Consider the following 24,602-nt stretch of genomic DNA (forward strand, 5'->3'; position numbering starts at 1 on the left):
GTGGTCTGTATGGACTGTGAAGCTGTCTAGGCCATAAAGGTAAGTGGAAAATCTTTCACAGGCCCAGACAGCAGCTAGACACTCCTTCTCTATTTGCGCGTAGCGCTTCTCAGCATCAGTTAGTGTCCTTGAACAGAATGCTACTGGTTTCAGTCCATCTGAGTGTCTCTGTAGCAGTACGCTGCCCAGCCCGTAGCTGCTTGCATCTGAACTCACTATTGTAGGTTTGTTTACATCATAGAATGCTAGTGTAGGTGCGGTGGAGAGGAGTTGCTTTACCTTGCAGAATGCGTTGTCTTGTGCTGCGTCCCATATCCACACAGCCTCGCACTTCAGCAGGTCGTTGAGTGGCTTTATCACTTCTGATAAGTTAGGCAAGAAGCGCCCGAGATAATGGACCATGCCTAGGAACCTTCTTAAGCCCGGCACGTCACTTGGTGACTGTAGCTCTGTGATGGCGCTTACTTTTGAGGGGTCAGGCTGGATGCCCTCACTGTCAATTCGATGCCCCAAGTAGCTCAGCTGCTTTTGGCGCAGGAAGCACTTGTCATTGAGCTTTAGACCTGCGCTCTCCAGGATACGCAGAACATTCTGGAGTCTCTCCTCGTGCTCCTTATCATCTGTACCATGGACAAGGATGTCGTCCATGTACACCTCTACTCCCTCTTGGCCTCTGAACAGCACTGACATTTCTCTCTGAAAGATCTCCGGTGCACTGGAGATCCCGAAAGGAAGCCGCTTGAAAAAGAATCTACCCACTGGGGTGATGAATGTGGTCAGTTTAGCTGTTTCTCTCTCTAGTGGAATTTGCCAGAAGCCGCTTGCCGTGTCGAGCAGGGAGAACACTCGAGACTCTGCCAGCTTTGGCAATATGTCATCTATGGTGGGCAGAACAAATCTCTCCCTCTTCACAGCCGTGTTTAGTCGTTTTAGATCAACACAGATCCTCACCTCACCACTTTTCTTGGGGACTGGAACTATGGGAGCACACCACTCTGTTGGCTCACTGATCTCCTCTATGACGCCGCACTTGAGCATCCTCTCCAGCTCCGTCTTGACTTTGGGAAGCAGAGGAGCAGACACTCTCCTCGCTGTGTTAATGCTGTATGGGACAGCATCGTCCCGCAGGCATATTTTCACAGGTTTTATTTTTAAGAGGCCCAGATCCGCCCCGAATGTGCTCTGAACCTCCTCCACTCTCTTTACTAGTCCCATTGCCAACGCAACATTACGGCCTAACAGGTTGCTGCCATTAGCTGTCTTGATCACATGGATGTTGAACTTATATTGCCGGCCTTTGTACTTGGATATGGTAGTGAACAGTCCTAGACATTCAAGCCTACCTCCGGGGCTGTCAAAAGCTGTGTAGTCACTGGATAACTGGGGCAGGTGTTTGAGCTGATGGTAGGTGTCATCCGAAATCACACTGGCATCTGCACCAGTGTCAATTTTGAAGGTGACAGGAGTTTCACAGACGTTCAGTTTAACAGTCCATGGCCTATTGGAATCTGTCATGTAGAGGTATTTTGTTTTTATCTCACCAAGGAAGTGTCCTTCACTGTAATTGTCATCCTGCTGCTCCATTGTTGTCAGCTCATTCACTCTTGCAGAGCGGCACACGACGGCAAAGTGCCCAATCTTCTGGCAGTGTCTGCATTTTGCCTGCCTGGCTGGACACTGCACATTATTCGGGTGGTCCCTTCCACACCTGAAGCACTTAGTTTCTGTAGCACCACCATCGCGATGCCCTGCTGCTTGGAAGCCGCCACTGCCCCGTGCCCTTCCCCGTCCTCTGTTTTGTTGGAAAGGCGCAGCGCGCGCATTGTGTCTGACCTCACTCAGGAATGTAGCATCTCCGCAGTTACAACAACTGTGTGCGACCTCACTGAGGAATGCTGCATCTCCCGAGCCAGCTTTAGCCTGTTGGCTAACTTGCCCCTTTATCTGCTCAGACTGTCTCACCATCTCAACGGCCTTCTCCAGCGTCAGATCTGCCATTAATTGCAGTTTCTCTGACATCTCTTTATCCAGGATTCCTATCACCAGTTTATCCCGAATATTTTTGATCTTCACCGGACCAAACTGGCAGGTCTCGGCCAGCTCGTAGAGCGTCCGGATGTATTCCTCCGCAGACTCGCCCCTCTTTTGCGAGCGGAGGTAAAAACGAGCACGTTCGTGGATAATGTTCACTTTCGGAATTAAATAATTATTCAATTTGTCCAACATAGTGTTATAGTCATTATTGTCCTCTCCTTCTTCATCGTCCACCCCTACCTCGAAATGCAACGTGTTGAAAACTTGCTCAGCCTCCTTGCCGAGCGCATATAGTAACGTGCTAACCTGCACAGCTCCATCCTCCTGGTTTAGCTTTGTGGCTAGCCGGTAGCGCTGGAACCGTTGCCTCCACTCCGGCCACAGTTCTGGGCGGGTGAAATCAAAGTTGTCGGGAGGGTTAAACTTGGCCATCTTCACCGGTTTACTTCTGACACCATGTTCAGGTTATGACCGATATAATAAAACACTCTTGACGACGTTCTTTAACTGCAGAGGTTGTTGTGTTTATTTAGCTTCTCACGTAGACACACAGCTGTGTTGTTTTCGTAGCATACATGGAATGAACTACTTCCGGCGCATGCGCGCCCAATACAGTCTGGTCTTAAAGACACACACACACAATTGTACTTTCAGTACATTCATTCACATGACAGTTACCAAAGTGCTGCACAGAAAATCTAAAAAAGCTAAATACACTACGTAAGAGAAAAAACATCAGCGAAAACACAGCAAAATAAGACACAAAATAAACAAGAAAAAGAGACACATCACTATAGAATACAAGATGCAGCAGCGTCAGCTGAAACTGTGAAACAAAGCAAAAGACCACAGAACTCTCAAAAGTTTCAACTGGTCGTATGGAATAATAGCCACTAGCTTTTTTTTGTTGCTGCGGCTGCCCCGAGGCTCTGGAATAGCCTTCCATTTAATATAAGAGCCCTCAGTCCATAAACATTTTTGAGTTGAGTTGAGCTTGAGGAACCGAAAAGAACATGGCGCCTCTTCCCCATTGAACTCTATTCGGTCGCCCTATAGAGCACCGAAGTCTGACGTAATTTACACATCCTACCTGGTTCGCGGTTTTCCACCCCCGTTCTGAATTTCCATAGACGAACCAGGGGATGAACGAGTGACGTCAGGACTTCTGTACTCTATTACCTTGAATGGTGTCCTCAAGCTCGATAGGGGAGGAAACCTTTCACTAACCGAAATAGGGAGGATATACAAATAATATCTTTGACTTTAAAGACCTTGACCTTGTCTCTCAATACGGTATTCTCTCTTCTATTTCAGAGTGAGATCTGCCTGTAAGGCCTATAATAGGGTTCCCTGGGGGTCGTCCCATTTTAAGTTGGGTTCCCAGAAATATATTCCTTCATCAAGAATAAAAGCATGGGACAAGATTTAGACTGGGATACAGTTTGGGACAATGTAAACAAATCAATATACACTTAACGGGGGCGGTTAAGAGTTTCTAAGACTCCTATAGATGTCCATCCCATTGAATCCTGTTGCACAACTTCTAAATGTCGATTTACCCATTAAGACTGGGAACTCATCTGTCATTCTAAGATTTCTTTGGTTATTCAAAAATAGCAGATCTACAAGCTCATAGCACGGCACCGAGTGCCACACTATGAGCTTGTAGATTTGCTATTTTAGAAAATGTGTGCTAGGAGCTTGTAGATCTGCTATTTATGAATAGCCAAAGAAATCTTAAAATGACACCGATGCGTTCCCGGTCTAAAAGGGTTCAAAGCTGCCTCTTGCTGAAAAAAAAAAACATGCTAAATCTATCTGGCAGGACTGAAGGCAGCTGAGAGGATTGGAGCGTTGGAAACCTCCCCAAGACATTTCAAAGTACTGTTTGGTTTCGTAACACTGCTGTACCTGGAACTGCCTTCAGCAAGAGTTAATGCAGGACCAGGCACAGTGTTGTTGTGGACAATCTTTATATCAGATTTGAAAGATGTTCTGGCTAAGTAATAGTGGTGGAAAGTAACTACTTATGTACATTTACTTAAGTACTGTACTTATGTATAAGTTTGAGGTATTTGTACTTTACTGGAGTATTTCCAATCTCCAATACTTTTACTTCTGCTCCACTACATCTCGAAGGCAAATATTATACTACATTATATATATATATATATATATATATATATATAATATTATATCTACAAACTCACAATGTGTCGCAATGCGACGCATTGTGAGCTTGTAGAAATTGGACATTCTGCATAATGAGTACTTTTGCTTTTGGTACTTTACTGTAAGTACATGTTGATACCATTACCAATACTTTTGTACTTTTACTGAAGTACAATTTGAATTCTGGACTTTTACTTTCAACAGAGTATTTCTACATTGCAGTATTGATACTTTTAAGTAACTTAAGTAGCACATGTGAGTACTTTTTCCACCACTGGTTCTGGCTAAATAATGATCCAATGAATCCAGTGGGTATGATTATCAGTGTGGGTATGATTATCTATCAGGATGGTGGAGGTATAATTGGGTTAATATTGTATTTGTATTGTCCATAACTTGATATTACCATTACAAAAGAAAAAAGCATTTCACTCCGCGTACTTGTACAAGAATGTGCCAAATAAATAAATCATGTTGAATCTACAGAGTATAAATTAGGCTTTATAATGTCTTGAGCCACACAGTGCTCCAGGCTGTGTGCATGCATGATGAATGAGTGTGTGCTTTAGTGCTTCTGACAGCCAAGGACTTCTCTGTTGGGGTTAAACTTCGTCTGTTCTCTATTGACATTTAATAATGTGGGGAGAAAATGCAGAACAACCTGGCCTAACCCCGTGCTAATCTCTCAGACTAGAGGTTAATTGTGGGCTAAAGCAAACCTCATCATCTCCTTAGCGCTCATGATTGATTTTGATGGGGGCTCAGCTATAAAGGCATTGCATGAGACACAGACTTAGTTTCACACTATTCTGTAGATAATAGCCTAACCTCTGAGCAGTGTTGTGTTAAATTGCATTAAAGCCCAGTACAAGGTGCCATAAAAATGTTCATGGATCACGATACACCCTTAGTTAAGCCATTTTATTTTTACACACACTGTGTAATTCAGTGATCATATTCTAACGGCGTCATATCTTGTCTGTATCAGTGTTTCCCCGTGTGGGATAATTTAATTCCATTGTAACTGATTTACAGAGGCAAATTCCTGGAAGCTTATCTTAATATAGACAGTATCTTTAGTTGATTTCAAGGGTGTCAATCTTCAACCTGTTCACCTCATGCAGCCTAATATAATTATTACGTTTTTATGACCTCGCTATTCGTAACAGTTTTTTTCTTATTCGCACAATAAAAAAACAGAACAAAGGTAACATTATTAAAACAATGCAGAAATAAGTGCAGGTGAGAAAAGGAAACCCATAAAGGGTTATAAAGGTTCTCACCTAAAAATAATAAACAAGTAGTTAAACATAATAATCAAACATAAGACACGACAAACACAAATACCTTGAGTGCAGTTGAATGTGTGGGTGCGAGTGTCTGTGTATTGAGTGTGCGTGTGTGTGCACGTGTCTGCACATGTGTGTCAGTGTGTGTGTGTGTGTGTGAATGCAGAAAGCTATTAAATGGTAAAGGTTGCAATTATGTTGCTATTTAGAGTGAGCTATTTTAGTGGAGTAAAAGTATAATATTTGCCTCTGAGATGTAGTGGAGTTAAAGTAAAAGTTCTGAAAATTGGAAATTGGAAATACTCCAGTGAAGTAAAAATACCTCAAAATTCTTCTTAAGTCAGAATCAGAATCAGAATCAGAATCAGTTTTATTGTCACATCACAGGTTTACAAGGTAAAAAAGTGGGTGAAATTCTTTTTTGTACATCGTTCCCATCGCAACGTTAGTTTCCATAGAAAGAAGAGGGGGGGGGGGGGGGGAGAAGAAGAGGGTGGGGGGCAAGTGGGAAGGAGATCAAAACAAGAGAGCAACAGAAGGCCAGACAAGTTATCTACATATTTACAAATAAAAGTACATTTACTCAAGTACTTAAGTACAGTACTTGAGTAAATGTACTTACTTCTCAGTTACTTTACACCACTGAGAAGTATATAGTGTATTGTAAAACAACCAGGCTTGAAGGCAACATCAAGGGTGTGACTGTCGAGGAAACGTTCAATGACGTTTCCTCTGGCGATAGGGTTGCAGCCACAACTGAATCACCTGTGAAGTATAATTTCCATTACACCCTCTAAAAATGGTGAACCATGCACTTGATAGATATACTTTCCTTCAAATGCGAGTACTTTATGGTGCAATTTCCCCCCTAGAGTGGTTTAGCTCATCTATTTCTTCACAATTTAAATATTTAATATAACCTCTCTCATATCTCAGCTTTGGGAATGTAATTGTAGGAGTAAGAGTTCTAGGTCAAGACAAACTATAAAGTAATTTCAGCCTTTCTATTTAGGGAAGATTGAGTTGGAAAGCAGTCCATGCAGAGCCATAAGGATGTTCAGTGGGGCAGACAGCATCTTTAAATCCCTGTTAATTGAATCTAAATAGCAAGGGAGCAGACCTCAAGGGGATTGGATTCTGATTTAATCTATTTAGCTGTCAATTCACTTGGGGAACAATGTAGATATTTAACACCTTAAACATTTTAATCATCCTAATGTTCAATACTTTAATATCTTTAAGAATTGTGACTTTGGGGGCACGGTGGAGCACTCGGTAGCGCTGTCGCCTGCACAGCTAGAAGGTCCTGAGTTCGATTCCCGCCGGGGATGCTGTGGGCGCTGGGGGCGTGGTCTCTCCCCCGCGTCATCAGTGCCCATACCCTAGGTGGGGTTGGCGAAAGGGCCTTTCTGTGTGGAGTTTGCATGTTCTCCCCGTGTCACCTACTGTAGCGTAGGTACCCTCACAAAAAACATGCAGTAATCCTGTTCTCTATACTGCCTCCCCCTGGTCAGCCGGGGCGCCTGATGGAGGGGAAAGGAACAGGTTGGAATAACGTGTTCCTTCCACGTACTACGTCCTACCGGGCAAACTCCCCCCTGTCAGGTGATAAGAAGCGGCCTGCTCTTTCCTGATGCGTTGAAGGAAGCATGAGCTCAGTTCGGGGCTCTCCCCAGGCTGACAGAGGGAGAGTAGCGCCCAGGATTACAGCTTAGGCATTGGCACTGGGTGAAAAAAATGGGTTTCAGAATTGTGGGATAAAAATAATTGTGACTTTATTTATTCATCTGATACATTTTTAAAACACCTCATGTATTGATGGGAGGGACGATGGTAAAACAAATAAAGTATGACGCACACAAAACAGTCCTGGACTTCCTCTGGTTGCTGTCCACTTCGTTTAAGCTTGTAACAGCATCAAGTGCAAAACAGCATACAAATGGTTAAAAAGAACAAAACGACAAACGTTTATTCATTTATTCTCATATAAATGATGTTCCTCCCAAGTGCATTATTTACCACGCATCATTTATAAACAATAATTTTAGAGCAAAGTATGAGCCCTTTTTGTTTTCTAGCTGCGTCTCCTTAATTCTACTCTCTAAAGGCACAATCACGGATACAAACAAAAGAAACAAGTAGCCCCAGCACCAAAACATTTAATAAAATAGCAGTGGAGATATGTTTTTAATCTGTAAGTCAATAGGTTTGTTTGTGTTGGTGATGTAAACCGAGTAAAAAAACACATTTTGTTTTTAGTTATAGTCTTTTGAATAAAAGTTCATTTAGTTTAAACTTTTAGTCATATTTTAGTCATCTGAAATGTTTTAGTTTTTGTCTAGTTTTAGTCGACTAAATATCATAAGGTTATAGTCGACTAAATCTACAGTTGATTTAGTCGACTAAAATGTATTGTGGCGGTGCCGTGATGGCGTCGTAATGGCTGATTTTACACTTGGTTGCATGCTGAAAATAGCAGATCTACAAACTCTTTGTACATACAGTATACAGTAGGGTTTTGTATTTGTTGATGACATGAATTATTGTGTTTTATTACACGCCTTGGTTGAATGCTTGATTCTGATTGGTCAATCGCTGAATTCAGCGGTGTGTTATTTCTGAATAATGACCGATGGGCTCAATAACAGACCGCTGTCTAATCAAAGACTCAGAGCACCTGCCTGCGCCGCTTGAATTTGATGCTGTATCCAACATGACAACCATGTAAACAAACACACAAACGTTGATCTCATCTTCCTCTCATCCCATAATCCTTTTAGCGCAGCGACGCGTTGTGAGCTTGTAGATCTGCTATTTTCAGAGCACAACACCCGTGTGCAACCAAACATAAAATGACTTGTCTTTTAGTTCTACTGGATCTCTTCTCCACTAGTCCCTGTCCCTCACTAACATTTTAGTCTAGTTTTTATTTGTTGACGAAATTGTCTATATTTAGTCTTAGTTTTAGTCATCGTAGCTTAGTTTTTATTTAGTTTTTATGTAGTTTTCGTCAGTGACAAAAAGGTAGTCGACAAGAAAAAAATCTTCATAGTTTTAGTCGACGAAATCAACACTGGAGTAAAACAGGTGGTAAGGAAGTTGCAAATAGCATGATTCCACATCTACACATCAAACTCTCTAAGAATGAATGTGAATGTAATCCTGATTTATATGTTCAAAACAAAATCCAAGATCACTGTGTCCTTGATGTTGACTGAAACATACCCATCATCACAGACATCAACTTAGCTCTATGATTTCGAGGTATTTTGGGGGGGTTTACCATTGAAGAACCAACTTATCAAGTTGTACCTGACAAGCTGTGATCCGTACTGGCAAGCAACTTACCTACTCACTGTAATCTTTGAATTTAGTCTTGCATTTTTATTTATTTTTTGCTGAGCACACCTCATATCTCAAAGGCACATCTTTTAAAACTAAGGTTTCATTCCAGGATAGGATTCAAGAGGGTTTTATTTGTCACTTTCTCAAGCAGTACCTCTCTTTGAAAGATGTCCATGTTGGTAGACACAGAGACTCTGTGATGACACGTCACCCAGCATCCAGTCAGACAAGGGCATTCGTGTGTAATTTAATATTTTGTTGGGGTGCATGAGCAGCATAATTGCATTGCCTCTGGTCCGGTTCCAGCTGGAGAACTGTGATGCAGTTATCCCCCTAGTTGTCCGTCCTTTTCTCGTCTCGCAAAACAATGTCTTCTTTGAGAAAATATTATTTTGTACAGGCATCATCACAGAGAAACCATGACTGCAAGTTGTCGGTGCTGAAACAACTAATCATGCCCTGAAATGCCTTGGGTTTTATACGTCAAGTTAATGTATGATCATGTAGATGCTTTATTTAATCTTCTATATAAAGTTCAAGTTATAGTTGTGTGTCTGTGGTGGACAGGCCAATTATGGACATGCGCCCGACATCAATGCATATCGGCCCCCTAGAGATTAAAGGATTTGATTGAGTTGTATGAACACACAACAGCCAAGAGTGATACCACATGGAGAACAAGTGTTCATTTAAAGGTATAGTTCACCCCCAAAAAAAATATGTTTCTATGGATTAGTCACCCCATGGACACTTGAATTCATGAATATGTTTTAGTTTTTGTTGCATTCCTCAACCAGCGGACCGGTAGGCAGCGGTTCCGGTAGGAGACACAAAGGACACTCTTTGTGTCTCCTACCGGAACCGCTGCCGGTCATTTTGGGGGTGAACTATCCCTTTAACTCTCTCAATAATAAGAGAATACGCCTGCACACTGCCAAACTGCCCGCTGCCCGGTACAGGAGCACATTTTTTGAGAGAGAAGCAACGTTTCGGTCACTGATGACCTTCAGGCATAAAGAAAACTCTGAAAGTATAAAAAAATTTAACTGTACATTTTTACAATTCCAGTTAACACTTCAGATTTTACTGTAGCGTTTGAATGATGTGTCTAGCAGCATGCACTAAATACTACAGAACTCTATACCAGGGTCTGGGGAATCAAACAAATCAAACGGCATCATGAAATGAAGGATCTCTCTGGGCAGTATTTCTGTAACACTAAAAACTACAGAACTCTATACCAGGGTCTGGGGAATCAAACTAATCAAATGGCATCATGAAATGAAGGATCCCTCTTGGCAGTATTTCTGTAGCAACGGTTTAGCTTTAGTGTCAAGACTGTCTCTCGCAAAGGTTGACCAAAAACTGTGTTTGGAGTAATGGTTTCAGAAAGGGTTTCAGCTGTACAATTTTTCATCTTCCCTCTTAGAGCCAGCACTCCAACTGATTATCAACACAAACACTGATGATGTGTCAAACAGTGTTGTCTCCTGGAGTCACTGGGTGTTTCGGGTCTTGTAACAGACACCCTCCTCCCCGGCCTGTGTCCAAGTGGCAGTGGTGGAAAAAGTACTCAAATGTTTTACTTAAGTAAAAGTATCAATACTGCAATATAGAAATACTCTGTTACAAGTAAAAGTCCGGAATTCAAAATGTACTTGAGCAAAAGTACAGAAGTATTGGCATCAAAATGTACTTGAAGTACCAAAAGTAGAAGTACTCTTGCAGAATGTCCCATTTCAAGTTTTCAAATGTATTAAAATCTTTGGAAAATAGCAGATCTACAAGCTCACAATGCATCGCATCGCGACGCATTGTGAGCTTGTAGATCTGCTATTTTCAAATGGCCGAAATGTATATAGGGCTGAAGTGGGTAATGTATGTTTTGTAATAATAATCAAAATCTACAAAGTAACTAGTGCTAAAGTTTTCAAATAATTGTAGCGGAGTAAAAGTGCAATATTTACCTCTGAGATGTAATGGAGTAGAAGTAAAAGTATTGGAAATTGGAAACACTCAAGTAAAGTACAAATACCTCAAAATTGTACTTAAGTAGGCTACTGTACAGTACTTGAGTACATGTACTTAGTTACTTTCCACCACTGCCAAGTGGTATGCTACTGCCCCCACTGTCTCTTGGGGGCTTAGGGTGGCTGGTGTTGTTAGCAGATGTTAGATGTTAGCAGCAGGTGTTGGCGACACTATGGAGGCTCTAGGCACTGTGGGTTGCCTCCGGGCCTGGCTCCTCCTTCGTCTAACCAGAAGTGAGCGTTCTTCTGTGCGTTGCGTCGTCATCATTGCTGCTGGGAAAGAACATCTCATTCTGCCTTGATGGATTAAACCCTCCTTGCAGGTTTCTTCGGAAGAAGTGGTTTGGGCTGCCAACCCTCTCCACCCCGGGTCGCCGTCTCTCCGCGGCCGTCCTCTGTCTCTCCAGATGTCACCACGCTCTTCGTGGTCGTCACCCCAGTCTGTTCCTGGTTGTCACACTCCCAGAGTTTTTACAGTAAACAAAAACATCTACTGATGCACAAACGTCATCATCAGTGACACATCATCAGTGTTGTACAAAATGTGAATGGAACAGAATGTGGACAGATTGTTGTTGCAATAAATCAGAGAAGGATAAATATGCCAATTTTCTCTGGCCAATATGGCACCCTGGCTTGTTATTTTCCTCCATAAAAGAAATTTATTTTTATTTCTTTGTTGCACTGCTGCTCCCCTTGTAAACTTGTATTCTTTTGTATTGTTCTTATTGAACTTTTATTGTATGCTATTTAATGACCTCTTCCATTAAGGAAAGGATTTCAAATAAGCCTACTGGCTTCTTCCTTTTCTTGCACAATAACTTGTTTTCTTTTGATATGCACTCTACTGTTTCTATTTTATATTACAATGTGCTAATAAACTAAACTAAGCTAAAGGAAGCATGAATGCACTCAGGAAGTTTCCAGCCTGTATAGTGCAGAAACCTCCTATTCAGGGGTGAAATCCTATATGTAAAACTAGAGAAAGATAATAGATGGCCTCTATGCAGAATAGGAGAGTAAGAAAGGCCTCTGGATTAGAGGCCCTAGGCCAGTGGTTCTCAAAGTGGGGTCCAGGGACCCCCAGGGGTCCTTGAGGAGTTACAGGTCTGTAACTTTGAGAGTGTACAAATGGAACCAAAGCATTTGGTTCCATTTGTAGTATTAGGGTTTTATAATGTAGATTGTGGCCCCAGAGATAGAAAATGATATCAAATGGGGGTCCTTGGCCTAATGCATATACAACTAGGGGGCCTTGAAATAAAATAACTTTGAGAATCACTGCCCTGGGCCTCTGTGTGCAGAAAATGATGATTTACGACGAAAAGCATAAAAAGTAGTTAGAGTACAGATACTTTGTTTACTCTTACAGTACTCTGCTTACTTACTTAGAGTAAATGTTCCAAGCATGAGTAACAAACAATGATTTCACGTCTGGCAAAGTGGCCGCGAAGGGAGAGAAGGTGCCTCCGACAGGGGATTGATGGGACACAAGAGGCAGATCATGAGTTATTACACTAGGTCAAAGGGAACTTATGGGGAAATTGATGTATTTTTGTTATAACCCTAGAAATCACGTGCAGATAAGATAACCATATGGCCTAGTCACAAGATGGTTAATATTGCCAAATATTAAGAAATAGACGAGAAGAGAAGGAGGAGCAGAGACCTATTGCCTACTGACAGGAGGGGTATAAATATTACTAATGTGTGTGTAATCGAGGAATTGAACGGGAATGGAACAGAGATGAGCTTGTGAGCACTGTTGAGCTATTCTGTTTGTATATAACCTGGCTACAAGCAGATAAACTGAGATTGAAGATCTCAACCTCGACTCCTTGTGTCCTTCCATACTCCTGGTGAAAGAGTATATTAGTCTACAGGTATTCACTTCACGCCCATTAGATTTTGAGATATCTTGTGAGATATCAAGTTGACAATTTGGACTAATCTATTTCACTGTATATATTCGCTACGGATGGTGTTACGAGCGCCCCAGGTCCCTCTTTCAAACTGCTGCGTACACAGCACTGTGTAGGCTACGAAGGCTTTCGGGAAACGGGTTTGCTTCTAAGTTACTTCGTCCAGGAGGTCTTACGTTTCCCGTAGCCAGTTACGCAGACACGTAACGCCGTGCTCTTGAGAACCAGCTTATACGTGTTGTTTCCCGAAGCCAGTTAGGTAGCACATACAGTAACGCACAACCAGTTGCTACTAATGAAGGTACTGCGTAGCTCAGAAGGCTTTCTGGAAACGGGTTTGCTGCTACGTAGCTGCGTAGGAGACTCTTACGCAGCTGCGTAGGAGGCTCTTACGCAGCTCCGTAGGAGGCTCTTACGCAGCTGCGTAAGCTACGCACGACCTGAAATCGCTTTGGGAAACCCGGGCAATGACCCTGACATCGATATGGTCAACATCGATATGGTCATTTAAACACTGTGCTAGATGTATCCCATCACCTGAAGGTCAATAGGTCACACTACAGTATCCATTGATTTGATTGATTGATTGATTGATTGATTGATTGATTGATTGATTGATTGATTGATTGATTGATTGATTGATTGATTGATTGAATACTTGAGTACAGTGGCACGATTATACAAAGGTGCTAAAAGGATAACACAAAAAGCCCTCTAAAGGCTTGTTTCCATTGTGGTCCTGCGTATTCAATTTATCGAGATTGCACAGTGTTTGTTACTGCATCTGACTGTGTCTGACAGTACACCAAATGCACGAGAAATGTAGGGAGACACTTGGGAAGTACATTCCAAGGTTGGGGAGGGAAAAAGCAATTCATGTTCATGGCCAGGATAACGGGTAACATAAAAAGTTATGTATATGTTGAGGTTATAAGTCTAGAGAGGCAGGCCGCGAGGGTGATCCACTTCATGACTGCCGTAAAATAGTGCTGTGAGATTTGCAAGACAATAAAACTCCATGGAACATTAATAACAATTCTCGGGAGAATTTTAAAAATCACTTGTTTCTTTCTTTTACGAAACCCTGGCATATGTCACATTTTCCTACAGCTAAGATAAAGTCACTGAAGTGGAAGGGGCTGAGGATGTTTTTAGGCTTATACCGCTTATACTGTTCATGCTTGTATATATAGCATAATTGAATCACTGCTCAGCTGCATATCAGGCAAAGCTGATATTTTGACAGTCAGTTTTATAGCCTGATTCTCACCTATTTCCATAAATCTATTTTCGTCTCATTCGTGAGGTGTCCCAGGATGATCCCTTTGACAGAAGGGTGAAAGCAACAGAGCTTGGAATGTGTTTTTTTAATGGACTCTCATCATGATTGCAAGTACCTTCCAGTTGTCATGGGGATTGGATTGGCAAATAGCGCAATGCCTTGGGAAGGAGTCGTCAGCACCTTTTGTTAATCATTTCGGAACATTGTTGCTAATCATTTCAGTGGCTCTGAAATCAAACGGTTCCTGGGGGGAGGGGGGATGTTCGCCCTGTCAAGTCTATTAGCCGTGAGAGAGGGCTCTGTGGGGCTCTCTGCCTCGCAATATTATGACTCTGCAATTGAGCACAGTCGACTCGAGTGCTTTTAAGCGTTATTTGTTGCACTCTGCGTTAGCACTTAATCATGCTGCAGGGGATAATGTGGAGACACAGGATCTCTACTGTCACTGCAGATGCTGCCAGTGTGAGAGATGACATTCATCACCTAAAAACACCCACTTTAAGAGTGCCTCTTAAATCCTCTATACAAGTAGAAAAACACCCACTTTAGTATTATATTTAACCTCTTAAACCCTCTATACAAGTAAACTACAGTAGTAGTACTTACATTTACTCAAGTACTGTACTTAAGTACAATTTTTAGGTACTTTTACTTTTGGAGTATTTCCAATTTCCAATACTTTTATTTCTGCTCCACTACATCTCAGTGGCAACATTTTTACTTTTACTCCACTACAATTATTTGACAACTTTAGTTACTTTCATTGTCATTACATAACATGCATTAACCACTTCAGCCCTATATACTTTGGCTATTTGAAAATAGCCGATCTATAAGCTCACAGCGTTGTGAGCTTGTAGATCTGCTATTTTCAAACATTTTAGCACTTTTACTTTTGGTACTTTAAGTACATTTTGATACCAATACGTTTGTACTTTTACACAAGTAATGTTTTAATTCCGGACTTTTACTTGTAACAGAGTATACTTCTACATTGCAGAATTGATACTTGTACTGAAGTAAAACCTTTGTGTACTTTTTCCACCACTGCAGACAACCTTGTTGAATCTAAATCAAAAAGTGTCAAAAAGAAAAACAGTAGTCATGTCTATACTTCATAGAAATATCTTTCTTGCCTGCAGCAAGTATGTTCATATAATTAGTGTTTGGATCCGTGCAAAGAGCACACAGTAGGAGCTGGATGTTGTTACTCAAATTGATAGCAGGAAAGGGAGCTGGAGTATCAGTATGGGGGAATGAAGAATATATTAGTGCAAAAACAAAGTGAGGCACAGCTGGGTTTTCATGTTAATTTCTCTAATTTCTGTACAGTTTTTCCCCCTTCCCCCACAGTGTTGGCGTAGCTTCTATGATGCTGTTAAATTTAACACAGATGAGAACAAACTGCTGGGTACTAGTTGGCACAAAACATTCCAGTTAAAATGTAAAGGAATGTGAATGCATGGAAAGAGTCTGGGGAACTTTGTAAAGAAATAATATAATTATTGGGGATACTTGGTTTGTTCAGCCGGTTTATTAGTGCACTCAGCAGACCAAGAGGTTCCTTGTGAACCGTGGGGACCCGGGTTTGAATCCGATTCCCATGTCTTGTTGTCTCGCATGTTTTCTCCTCACTCTCTGCCATTGCTTTCCTGTGTCTCTACACTCTTTAAGGGATAGTTCACCCCCTAAATGACTTTTTTCCTATCGATTAGTCACCCCATGGACACTTGAATTCATGGATATTTTTTAGTTTTTGTCGCATTCCTAAGCCAATCATTTTACCGGAACCGCTGCCTACCGGTCCGCTGGTCATCAAATTATTTGCTTAGCAATGTGACAAAAACTAAAGAATATCCATGAAGTCTCCATGTGGTGAATGTCTATCCCTTTAACAATCTAAGAAATAAAGCATAAAAAGTGCAATGGGGGAGATCCAACAGTCTTACAGTATGCTCCAGAGGTTAACCAATAAAAATAAATTAAAAAATAAAAACATAATATTAAAATACAATCATGAGAGGAAATTGTCAAGTGCCAAAGGGACTGAATTACTGTATCTATCTGTAAATTCACAAAATGTCTGTTTGTGTACCTGGCACTATTGTGCAACAAAGTAAGTAAACTAGAAAAGGTGCGCTCAGTGGAACGCATGTCTCCGCCTGGCCGGGTAGAACTCCATAATTGGGCATGTCTATGACGTTAGTCATCTATGACCTATCTTATGATGTATAACTCCCTCCACCAGCAGGGACGTGCTAGCCACGGAAATGAGGGACAACTCCCGAAAGGCCGGTCCATTCCAGGCCGAACCAGGCCGGCCGTTTAAAAACTTTTTGGGTCTGGGCGATCCACTAAATAAATATAACTCATGTAATTGGCCCACTGGCTTGTCTCTCATCTGAAATGGCCAATCATTGAGTAGCACCGTCCCACAGAGCAGACAGACATCACATTGGACCACTGACTTGTCCATCATCTGAATACCGGCCTAGTGGCCGAATCACAGGCTGGCGTGGCCCAGGAGTTCCACCCAATCATATCACAGCTGATCTACAAGCCCATAACGCGTTGCTGACTCGACGACGTGATATGTGCTTGTAGATCTTCTATGTTCAGCACACGACACAACGAGGAAGACATTACAAACACGTGAGAGAGGGTGAACACGGGGCAGCACACTTGTAGAGAGGACAGTTTACAGTTTATGTGAAGGAAGGAGGTTGAAGCTGCTACTAAATTAAGCTATTGTACCTGACTGTCTAAGACAAGACCCAAAACCTAACTCTTCTTTCCATTACCTCCAGTATTTTATCATTATTGTATATTTTTCACTGTTCATTGGTTAGTATTTGGGACCTCACCGCGCGGCCGGAGGCAAAGAAATTCTGGCGCGCGGCCAGCCTCTCTATCTGAGATTCCCAGGCTGAATTAGGGGCCCAGCACGTCCCTGTCCACCAGGCATTCGGCCTGGTGGAGGTAATAAGGCTTCACACTGACTACAAGGTCATTAGGCTTCACACATCACACTGACTACAAGGTAATTAGGCTTCACACTGACTGCAATATTAGCGGACATAGCATGAGTCAGACTAATAGAATGCTGCCCTCACTCTTATGACTCAACTCCTCACGACACGACACGACGCGATGCGTTGTGAGCTTATAGATCTGTGCAAAATGTGAAACATTTTAACAACACAAATGTACACATAATTACATATTCATTTGGGGGTCCTTGACATGAAAATGTCAAACCACTGGTTTAAACAATAATCAATACATTTTGGAAGCAAGCCCAAATAAGTAACTACACTTTAAAAACAAACCCTATAGTTCACCCCCAAAAATACTATTTTTTTATCGATTAGTCAGACCATGGAGACTTGAATTCATATGTTTTTTGTTTTTGTCGCATTCCTATAAGCCAATAATTTGATGACCGGCAGCGGTTCCGGTAGGAGACACAAAGAGTCTCCTTTGCGTCTCCTAGTGATACCGCTGCCTACTGGTCTGCTGGTCATAAAATTATTGACTTAGGAATGCGGGGGAAAAAAAATATATATCCATGAATTTAATAAGTCTCCATGGGGTGAAAAATTGTCATTTTGGGGGTGAGCTATCCCTTTAACAGAAAAAACAAGCCCAAAGTCGCTTATCATAAGCAGACATGGCAACACTGCTTGTCGAGGCTGTGCAGTGTGTGTTTTACCTTACCTCTGTTGATACAGGCCCTCACATCATCATGATATGACAGTAATCCTAATATAAGCTCCATGGAGCTCATTAGCACCCCTGAAATGAGGCACGTTAGAATGGCTGTCGGTACATCTCTGCCTCAGAGAGGATCAAAATATTCTGTTTCTTTCTGCCTCTGTCAAACAGATTGTTTCACCCTGTCTCTATATTAACCCATTCAATCCGGGGACGCATCTGTGTCATTTTAAGATTTCTTTGGGCTATTCAAAAATAGCAGATCTACAAGCTTCATAGCACAGAGTGCCGCGCTATGACCTTGTAGATTTGCTATTTTTGAAAAATCGTTGGAAAATTTGCGTAAATCTTTGAATGTATATATATTTTTAAAGCGAAGATTTGTAACTCAAATCTTTGCTTCTGGGGGGTCCCTGGAACAAAATATTTTGAGATGGGGGTCCGTGGCCAAATACATACCTAAACATGTTCTAAATCCTAACAGTATGTTGCTATATCAGTGGTGCTCCAACCTTTCCATGTCAAGGACACCCAAAATGATATGTATTTGGCCGCGGACCCCCATCTCAAAATATGTTGTTCCAGGGACCCCCAGAAGCACAGATCGGAGTAATTTTTTTCCCTTTAAAACATAGCTTACATACGTATGTATTCAAAGATTTGCACAAATGTTCCACGATTTAAAAAAAAATAGCAGATCTACAAGCTCATAGCGCGGGACTCTGTGCCGCGCTATGAGCTTGTAGATCTGCTATTTTTGATAGCAGATGGTCTTAATGCATTAAGGAGACTCCTTGTAGACTGGTTATATGCAGGGGCACGAACTATGTTGTACGTGCTAGAATTGTTTGATTTAATATACACATGGAAGATGTACTGTACTGTATTGAAGGGGGAGATAACATCATCTCCTTAACAACTCCACTGAGACAGAATTGTAATAGAAATCAGCGTAGAAATCAACCTTCCACAATCCACATTTGTCACTGTGGGATATAATGTAATTATTCCATTTGCACTAAGCCATGCAACTACTGTATTTTTGCCATACCGTAAAATCATCAGTGATAATTTACCTCAGTGCATTTACTAGTACTTTTACTTAACTGGAGTATTTCAACTTTTTTTATACTTTTACTTTTACTCCACTACATCTCAGAGTCAAATATTGTACCTTTTACTCCACTACAATTAGTTACTACTTTGTAGATTTGGATTATTATTACAAACTATTAACCACTTCAGCCCAATTTGATGCGCCGCAATGCGCCGCGTTGTGAGCTTGTAGATCTGCTATTTTCAAAAGATTTGTTATACATTTGAAACCTATGAAATGCAAGGGACCTTCTGCATAATGGGTACTTTTACTTTTGGTACTTTAAGTATATTTTCATGCCAATACTTTTGTACTTTTAGTCAAGTAAATTTAGAATTCTGGACTTTTACTTTTTGATACTTTTAATGTGAGTACTTTTACCACAACTGACAAATTACACATGTGCTCTCTCTAGAGTTACAAATTCACTGGGGATTTTTCTGTGTTGTGAAACCAATTCAATTCCTCAAATGTGAGTAATAACACGCTGACGATAAAGCAATACGTCTGTTTTCCTTTTGATAGCCTGACTTTTTAAAACATCCCAGGAATGTGGCGGACGTATCGTGATTTATCACTCTTAAAGTTGTTGATTGTCAGTAGGTAGACACTGACGCTATATGGATTTATGAGGTCAATAGCAAAACATGTTTAAATGTTACAGTCGCATGCATTTCATTTCAAGAGGCTGTCTGGATCATTGGTTCTCAAAGTGGGGTCCTTGGGGGGGGGGGGGGTACCAGGAAAATTAGTTAATAAAGCGTCACAATCATTTTAACCCCTTTATCCATATTTTATAATTTGGCTATTCAAAAAATAGCAGATATACAAGCCCATAGCGCGGCACCGAGTGCCGCACTATGGGCTTGTAGATCTGCTATTTTTGAAAAATCTTGAAAATGTGTGCAAATAATTTTTTAACACAAATCTTTGCTTTTGGGGGTCCCTGGCACAACATATTTGCAGGTGGGGGTCCGCTGCCACATACATATCAATGTGGGGGTCCTTGGCACGAAAAAGTCTGAGAACCACTGGTCTAGATTGTTCTGTGATTGCAGTCTTTAATGAGATAATAAATACAGTAACTTCACTCTTAACAACAAAACTCCATATTTAGATTTGATGTGGCAACAAGCCCAGGTTTCCTTTTGTGAAAGAACTGTTATCACACACAGCTTAATTATTCCACCTTTGGACCCTGAAACAATTTACATTTCCACATATGAATTCCCCCCCCCCCCCCTCTTTTTTTTTTCTTCTTCTTTTTTTCTCTTCTCTTTTTCCTTTTTTGTTGTTGTTGCCAAAACCAGTTTTAATTCTATTACACTGAATTACAACATTCAACATTACAACATTCATTCATGTGAATGATTTATGTGAATGAATGTTGTTGTTGTTGGTCCACACTGAAAGATGGTCATACGTTCAAATAAAGAGGCGAACATTGTGAAAATAGCCGATCTACAAGCTCACAACGCCTCGCAGTGCGAGGCGTTGTGAGCCTGTAGTTCGGCTATTTTCATCATATTTATCTGTGGAACCGAGTCAAACTAAATGTAATCCCTACAATTCCAAGTGCTTGTCACTGGGGTGGGGGGTCCCCAGCTCAAATATGATTGTTTTTGGGGGTCGTGGCCTGAAATGTTTGAGAACCACTGTGTTAGAGCAGCAAGAGCACTGCAGCCAAGCTGGAGTCTCTGCTGTGTGTGTCTTACTCTGATCGATACAGACCTCACATGGATATGTAATCCTATAATATAAGCTCTGTGGAGCTCATTAGCACCCCTGAAATGACACTTAAACCTACAGTATGTGAATTAATGTTGTAGCGGTCCCCATGCACTGAATACACTTCAACTGAGCATGATTATGATGAATTAAAAACCCATTGATCAACATAAGAGCTGACAGAACAATACAAAAATGCTGCTATAGTTTGTTATCCATATTTTCTGTGCAATTATAATATTGAAGCTTCAAACATAAATGGCACATTCAAAACATTACTGAAAGTCCTTTTAAACGTGACTTTCTCTCCAAAACTACTGCATAATTACTTTGCTTAGCAATGAAATGAAGCACTTGACTTCACCATCATTAGGCCTAATTATTATAATTAACTCAATTCCCCCTTTTTTTGCTAGCAGCCAACATGTTTTTAACTCAATATAATGAAAAAAAATACGTTTTCAACCTTCTTAAGTGTGGCTAGTGATTGTTATGAACTCCTATCTGATGGAAACAATCTAATCATTTGTCGTCCCATTTGAAGCATAATTAACAGATTGTACAGTACACTCAATTATCAGAGAAGGAAGTAAGTAAGTAAGCATGTAAGTATAGCCTTGGGAACCAATGGTTCCCGAGCCATGTGGCCCATTGGGCAAGAGCCTATCTATGTTTCTGTAGCGTGAGGCAACGTGATGTACAAGTACAGTACATACCCCATTCAAAGAAAAATAACACACATCCTCCGTCTCTTGGTGCTGAGACAAACTGTAAGAACAGAATCATGAAAACAAAGCGGGGGCTCGCAACTCATTTTTGAATGCTCCCAAGTTTTTTATTTGTGACAAACAAAATGTATCATGCTGTTTGTCGCCAATGTTGCAGGCTAGGGCTTCAAGATCATTTGTCCCCACAAGTATAGGACTTCTGAACAAACAGGCCCTATCTCAGTGAATTTCTGCAAGGACAAATAAAGCATCTATCCATCTCTCTCTCTCTCTCTCTCTCTCTCTCTCTCTCTCTCTCTCTCTCTCTCTCTCTCTCTCTATCTAAATGTATCTCGTAAGTCTTTGAACACAGATTGTACTGATTGGTTCTTGGGAACTGATCATTTATCATTATCATTTCCAAATGTACTATGTGCAATGATTATCTATCCAGAAGGACAATGCAAATTAGAATTGAGCCTCATGATTGTTTGTTGCCAGACCCAGAGGGTCGGCCTACATGAGGCTTTGTCCCTATTTCGTCCATATATGGGGATACATGTCTGTCCATCTTTTGTCCCTCTTTCGTCCATACATGGGCATAGACACAGGCTGACACGTCATGTGAAGTCCGGCTTAGCCGTGACGTAGTGCTCTGATCTTATAAAGTACTTATTCTGGGTCTGGTAGAACCAAGTCTTGTTCAAAATCAACAACAACCTGTGATAGATTATTCCAAGTGGAATATTGGAGCATTCAAAAGTGAGTTGCGAGCCCCCGCTTTGTTTTCAAGTACATAACCCAGCCATGATGTACAAGTACACCCCCTGGACATGACACTAGTATGTAGCAGGGACTCACCTCCAATCCACCCCCTTGATGCTGCAGTGCCAAGCAGGGAGGCATTGGGTCCCATATATCCTATCTCCTCTCCCACTACTATAATTGACAAGGCCTCCAAAGTACGTCCGGGGTTAGTCAGCACAGGATCACTCCACTTGCCTCCAAACTTGCTACAGACTATTGATCAGAGGTCTGGCTATTATTTAGGCTTCTTACCCCACCTTAATCAGTGATCAGACTCTCGGCTTGACTGATTCCAGGTTAGGTAGGTTATTGTGGGCCAGCAATGTTCAGAATTTGCCAATCAGGATGGAATATAAAAAATCGGACGGAACCATCTTGATCACTTGACTATAGAGATAATGTGTACCGATGTGCATGATGTTTGGACAAAATGTGTAGGAGTAATATAAAAAAGAAAAATTGGCCTCCTGGTGGCGCTATAATAGGGCAATGTTAAAAGGGTGGCGTTTGTTCTTCAGCGTAGTGCGAATGTGCGTGCAAAGTTCCACCGCAATCGGACGCTGCGTTCATGATTTGCGGCATTTTGTTCAAAACGGGCCACTCCTGCAAACTTTAGATGTCAATGTTAGCCAATCAGGATGGAATATGAAAAATCAAACAGATCCATCTTGATCACATGACTATAGAGATCATGTATACCGATTTGCGTGAAATTTGGATAAAATATGAAAGCTTAATCTCAAAATATGTGTTTTACATAAGTCGGCCTCCTGGTGGCGCTATAAAAGGCGAATGTGAAAAATGCAGGGCAGATGTTTTTCCTTGGCCTCTAGGGAGTATGCGTGCAAAGTTTCACGCAGATCGGTGCAGTTACAGTTTAAAACGCAAATTGGCCTTTTATAGTGCCACCGTGAGGCTGATTTGAAAATGTTCAAGTGGCATTTCTTCCTCGGCCTAGTGGGAATGTGCGTGTGAAATTTCACGGAAATCGCAAGCTGCGTTCATGATTTGAGGCATTTAGTTCAAAATGGACCAATCCTGCAAACTTTGGAAGCCAACCTTAGCCAATCAGGATGGAATATGGAAAATCAGACAGATCTGTGTTGATCACATGAATATAGAGATACTGTGTACCAATTTGCGTGATGTTTGGATAAAATCTGTAGGAGTAATATAAAAAAATGGGTTTTGCACAAATCGGCCTCCTGGTGGCGCTATAACAGGGCCATGTAAAAAAGAGGTTCTGAATTGGCATCCAGGGAGTGTGTGTGCACAGTTTCGCAGCGACCGGGCCAACGGTGCCAGAGATTAGCTGTTCACAGACAGATGGACACACGGACACACACACACACACACACGGACGGACGGACAAGGGGTAAAACATACTCTCTCGCCATGCCTTTCGGCCTGGCGGAGACAAAAAGAGGAGGAGGGGAGAGGAGATGGGGGAATAGAGGAGAGGAGAGGAGGGGTGAGGAGAGGAGGAAAACCTCTAGTTTATATATATTTATAGTCTTTGGTATGACCCGGCCAGGGGATTGAACACCGACCTCTCAGTCTCAGCGAGCACGAACTGGAAACCACAAGGCCACTGAGTGAGCTGGTTAAAAAATGATCAGAGAACCAAGTAGTAAAATTATAATCTATCACAGGTTGTTGTTGTTGTTTTTAAATCACGAGGCTCAATTCTAATTTGAGTTGTCCTTCTGGATAGATATTCATTGCACATAGAACATTTGGAAATGATAATGATAAATGATAATATCTGTTCAGATTTTGCATCAAGCAGCCTTCAGGACACAAAAAAAATCACAAAATACACAACACATAGACAGATCACAAGACACATTGACAATACTACACAGCTCCTCTCTTAGAGAGGAAAATAGAATAGGCTACCTACCAATCTAAGTTCCCACTTGCTACAAGTGACAAAGTCACAAATTGGCACCGAACCAACCAGTAGATTATCAACACAGTATTATGGTGCTAGGCTGGGAGAGTGTGTTGTTACTGTTGTTTTATGGTCGTTTATAGTTTAGCTTTAGGCTATATTTGGGAATCAACAGGACTGCCGTGGCATCCCGACAAAGTTCTGTCAATCTCAAAGACACCACACCTGACTTAATATTTGGAGGAAATTGGGCAAAATAGCAAAAACGAGAATTAATTAATTAAATAAAAACATTAGACCGTGGGGGGTGCGTCGTGGGGGGGGGGGTGCGCCGAGATTCTAATTGGACCAGTAAAAAAGATAATCCACCCTACGCAGCTGTGCAGGGAACCTCCTTGACATGTTGTTGCAACTCGCTAGTTCTCTCTCTCGCTCTCTCTCTCTCTCACCATGATGTATTCACTTCATGTGGGACAAAAAAAATATCAATTTTCAAGACTGCTCTGCGGTTTCCTTTATCTAATATTTTTTTTACAGGTGTAAAACAGTGGGTGAAATAAATTTTTGCGCAAGCTCCCACGG

At 41.5% G+C, this 24,602-nt stretch overlaps 1 protein-coding gene across 1 annotated transcript in view; it reads left to right on the forward strand.

Moving 5' to 3' along the window:
* Positions 1-206: 206 nt before the first annotated feature.
* Positions 207-24,602, forward strand: part of LOC308082504 (B-type lectin plumieribetin-like) — a 130,492-nt gene continuing 106,096 nt past the window's right edge. Inside the window, exon 1 of the mRNA XM_080424264.1 lies at positions 207-217. The gene's annotated coding sequence lies outside the window, so the exon portion shown is untranslated. The remainder of the gene's footprint in view (positions 218-24,602) is intronic.

This window comes from Gymnoscopelus braueri (genome assembly GCF_963280865.1).
Source record: "Gymnoscopelus braueri genome assembly, chromosome: 3".
In the NCBI taxonomy this organism is placed as follows: domain Eukaryota; kingdom Metazoa; phylum Chordata; class Actinopteri; order Myctophiformes; family Myctophidae; genus Gymnoscopelus; species Gymnoscopelus braueri.